At 44.3% G+C, this 4,462-nt stretch overlaps 1 pseudogene; it reads right to left on the bottom strand.

Moving 5' to 3' along the window:
- Window positions 1-224: 224 nt before the first annotated feature.
- LOC126962342 (aspartate aminotransferase, mitochondrial-like) lies at window positions 225-1,539 on the bottom strand (annotated as a pseudogene).
- Window positions 1,540-4,462: the final 2,923 nt, after the last annotated feature.

The following is a 4,462-nucleotide window of genomic DNA, read 5'->3' as shown; positions in this document are numbered from 1 at the left end:
GGAAGAGTTTGGCTTAGAGCCACAAAGTTCCAGATGCCAGTCATGGGTGCCTCTGCCCTGTGTCACCACATCTTCTTTTCTGAGAATCACAGTCACTGAGAGTTATACATTGTGGTTGAAAGAAATGATCCATTTACCACCATCCACCTCATCCTCTGTGCAAAGCTCATAAGAGCAGAGGCTGAAAACAGAAAAGTTGTCTCTGTTCCCTCACACCAGGGACATTACTTGGTGACCTGGTAAATAGCATGGGCAAGGTAGCCCACGTTGCCAGAAGTGACCCCTGCCAAAGAGATGTGGCCATCCTTTGTCATCTAGGTGGAGAATTCCTTGGTCAGCCACTCCATCTGTTCAGGCTTTAGCCCTGTGAAACAAAACTTGCCAACTTGGTCAGTGATGTGTTGCCAGTTGTGGGAGGAATCCTGCTTCTTGAGAGGAGGATTGTGGGAGAAGTCACTCTTCTTGAGGTTGAAAACCAGCTGAGTCCACATGCTAATGATGTAGTCGGCCATATTTTCACTTCTTGCAACCACTGTTTTTATAAATCTGGAGTCTTCAGAATGGTAGAGGCAATCCAGGCCTCATTGAGAGGAAAGTTACAATACATGGGATGGAACAAGATTTTCAACTGTGACTCCACACTTCTGGCTTCATTCACATCTTTGCAGATCATAGTTAAAGTCTCCCACATGCTCACCGTAAGCCCATGTTTTGGCATATGATTGGCAGAGACAAATGTTAATGCCCTGTTTGATGAAGTGGCACACAGCCCCGGCATCCTTGTTACCATCACCTCTGGCAAAGCATTGATAGGCCGTGTCAAAGAATGCAGAGATTCTTTTTCTTCATCCCATTGCTATTTCCTTCCACTGCTCTGGACAAGGGTCCACTTCCATGGGATTATGGGCCCAGGCATGCAGGAGAAGAACACTTTGTGCTGGTGTTTTTGAAATGTCCTCCATAGTGCCTGTGAAGTCAGAACCACAAGTCTTGGGGTCATAGTACTGATAAACTTGTAGCTGTGTGCCAGCATCCCTGAAGTATGTGATTTCCCTAGGATAGTTCGGGCACAAAGACATCTCAGCTGAACTTTAAAACTCTGTATAGAAAACTAGCTCTGATCCTTAAGGCCCCAGTTCCAGAAATAGCCTGCACAGTGACAAACCAGTCACTTTTCAACACTTCATTGTTCTTACCCAGGGCTACTCCTGCAGATGTCTTGCAAAATTCAACCAGTACCCCAATGAGCAGGTATTCCTTGTCCAGACATTTTGTGGCAGTCTGGGCCTCTGCCTTGCAGATGTTAGACAGCAGATAAAGCTTTCAGGTGTTGTCCTGGTTGTCACCAACTCCCAGATTCACCTTTTTGCCATCAGTGTCCCTCTTAAAGGCTTTAGTGACTCCCAAGATAGGATCCGGACGTCCCATCTCCACATGGGCCCACCAGGAGCTAGTCCTGTTGGAGGCTGCCATGGCAAGGCCCAGTTGGAAGGCAATGGTGATCCAGGAGGGGATGCAACCTGAGTGCAGCAGGGCCATGGCGGATGGGAGGAGGGCAGTTGAGTAGCTGCAGAACAGAGTGGAGGGCAAGCGGGCCCCTCCCACTTTTTAAAAGCAGTCAGGACACTAACAGGGAAGGCAGGATGACCAGTTCAGAAGGCTGCACACAGGGACTTTCACTCCTGGGGTGAATGTACCAATATGTGGGGAAGGACCTAGGCTAACCAAGCCCATGATGTGTACACCTTGATACCCTTAAATATACTGACAATGGAAATGGAACTCCTGAGGGAACCTGAAACCCCTATGCTCCCACTCTGGCTGACCTCCTGAATGATGTTTGATGAGCAGAAGTTTGGAACCACAGAGAGCAGCAGTTGTAGAACTCAAATGCTCACTGTCATCAGTCTTCCCTCTAGAGAAATAGCCCCTAAAGACCAGACAGTCCTGCACATGATCAGTTTGATTCCTACTGTCATAGTCTGCTCACACTGCCATAATGAAATTCCACAGACAGAGCACTTAAACAACAGAAATTTATTTCCAACAGTTCTAGAGGCTGAGAAGTCAAAGATCCAGGTTCTGGCTGATGTGGTTCCCCGATGAGGGTTCTCTTCCTGGCATGCAGGCAACTGCCTTCTCACTGTGTCCTCACGAGGCAGAGAAAGAGAGAGAGGTATGAGTGGGGAATCTCTGATGGTTCTTCTTATAAGGACACTATCTCATCATGAGTCCCACTGTCATGACCTCATCTAAACCTATTCATCTCCCAAAGTCCCCATCACACTGGGAGTTAGGGCTTCAATATATGAATTTGGGTCCATAGCTCCTGCTCTCTACAAAGAAGCATCTGGGTCTATCTCCCTCAGAGACTGGCCTGAAGGAGATATCTCCTTCATCCGGGTCTATCTCCTTTGGAGACTGCCCAGCAATGCACACAGCGGTCAGATGAGAGCCTTGGGAGTCACACAGCCTGAGTCTGATTCAGGCTCCAGCATCGTCAGTTGTGTGACCATAAGCAGCTGTCTCCTTCCTGATCCGCAGTTCAGTTTACTTATCTATAAAATAGCGGTAGTGATACCTACCCCCAGGGCTGTTTTGAATATTAAATGGGATATTGTAAGACAGGCACTTCACACTGTCCTGTCAAAGAATCCATGCTCAGTAAATGGGAGCTGTTGTTTCCCAGGGTTGGGTAGCACAATGACCTCTTGGTTTTCTAGATCTGGAATGCGTCTATCTTGAGCCAAGCTTGAGGGAGTGCTGCCTCAGTAATTCATGTTCATTTCTGTCCTTTGACTTGCCAACCCTTTTTCAACTGGTACATTCTTTTTTAGATATGCTGATGGCCTTCTGGTCTTAAAATTAGTCTACTTTTCAGAGGGTGGTTCTTGCATATTTGCGTCCAACATGTTTTGATTTACAGTAAAACCCTCAGAAGACAACCTTCTTTCTCTTTCAAAGTCTTTGTGGGCACCTCTTTAGCAAAATCATTGAACTGCCTAACAATTCTTGGGAGAGGAAATTCCACAATTTTTGTATCCAATGCCAGAGAAGCTATTTCCTAGTGGTTTTGATAGGGTGAGGCATGAGGTTATGAGTGCGGTTTGGAGGCTGTAAGATGAGCCCTCAGAGTGCTACTTATTGCTAGGTACACTGCCCTCAATGAGGTTGAGGTACCCTCCTGGGCTAAACAGCTTAGTCTCACTTGGGCATGCTTAAGTGTGGTAGCAGCAGTAGTGGTAGTAGCAGCAGTTACAGCAGCAGCATGAGATGACCGTATCTTCAATTCAATTACATATTTTCTATGAAATGAGTTCATAGGCTCTGAATTGGTAGAGCACCACAGTTTAGCCAGTCCAATCTGTCATATTTGCAGATAAAGATATAGAGAGTCACTAGCCTGGTCAGCCAAATTAAGGAAATGACCCTGGAGAGTACTGAGATGATGAATGTGGATATCCAACACTCAGCCTTCCATTGCACTGATGGAAAGCAGAAGGCCAAAGAGACCGGTGCATTATTAGAAAACCACAGAGCTAGTCACTGATGGACATTTGGGTTGATTCCAAAGACAGATTGGATTAAGAAAATGTGGCACATATACACCATGGAATACTATGCAGCCATAAAAAAGGATGAGTTTGCGTCCTTTGTAGGGACATGGATGCAGCTGGAAACCATCATTCTTAGCAAACTATCACAAGAACAGAAAACCAAACACCGCATGTTCTCACTCATAGGTGGGAACTGAACAATGAGATCACTTGGACTCAGGAAGGGGAACATCACACACCGGGGCCTATCATGGGGAGGGGGGAGGGGGGAGGGATTGCATTGGGAGTTATACCTGATGTAAATGATGAGTTGATGGGTGCAGCACACCAACATGGCACAAGTATACATATGTAACAAACCTGCACGTTATGCACATGTACCCTACAACTTAAAGTATAATAATAATAAATAAATTTAAAAAAAAAAAAAAAAAAAAAAAAAAACCACAGAGCTAGTTAATGCTCATCTGAAGAACTTTCTGCCCTGGGAGTGACATACAGCCAAAGAAATACATCGACAGGGCAGCAGAAATTATTTACCATATTTCTTAAATTTATGTCAGATTACCTATATATATCATCTGTACTACATCTTGAGAAAATATCTTATAAACCTGCTAATTACTGTTAAAGAGTACAGTTGTACCACTATCACTATGCCTCACTCATAATCTATTTATTTCATTTTGGTTTAACTGCTATAGTACTGTTTGATTTGAAATTTTAAATCATATTATTTTACACCAAAAAAACTAACATTTTACATTAGCCAAAATTACTTCAATTGTTATACTTTTTGCATGCTGAAAAACACAAGTTAACAGAGTGTGGTTTTAGTGTTAAAGTGCTAATTTGTTACCTGTCACCATTTAAAGTAGATGATATTTTGTCACCCTGTTTTAATG

The sequence above is a fragment of the Macaca thibetana genome, chromosome 1 (genome assembly GCF_024542745.1).
Source record: "Macaca thibetana thibetana isolate TM-01 chromosome 1, ASM2454274v1, whole genome shotgun sequence".
Taxonomy (NCBI): Eukaryota; Metazoa; Chordata; class Mammalia; order Primates; family Cercopithecidae; genus Macaca; species Macaca thibetana.
This window is presented reverse-complemented; position numbering and strand designations above follow the sequence as displayed.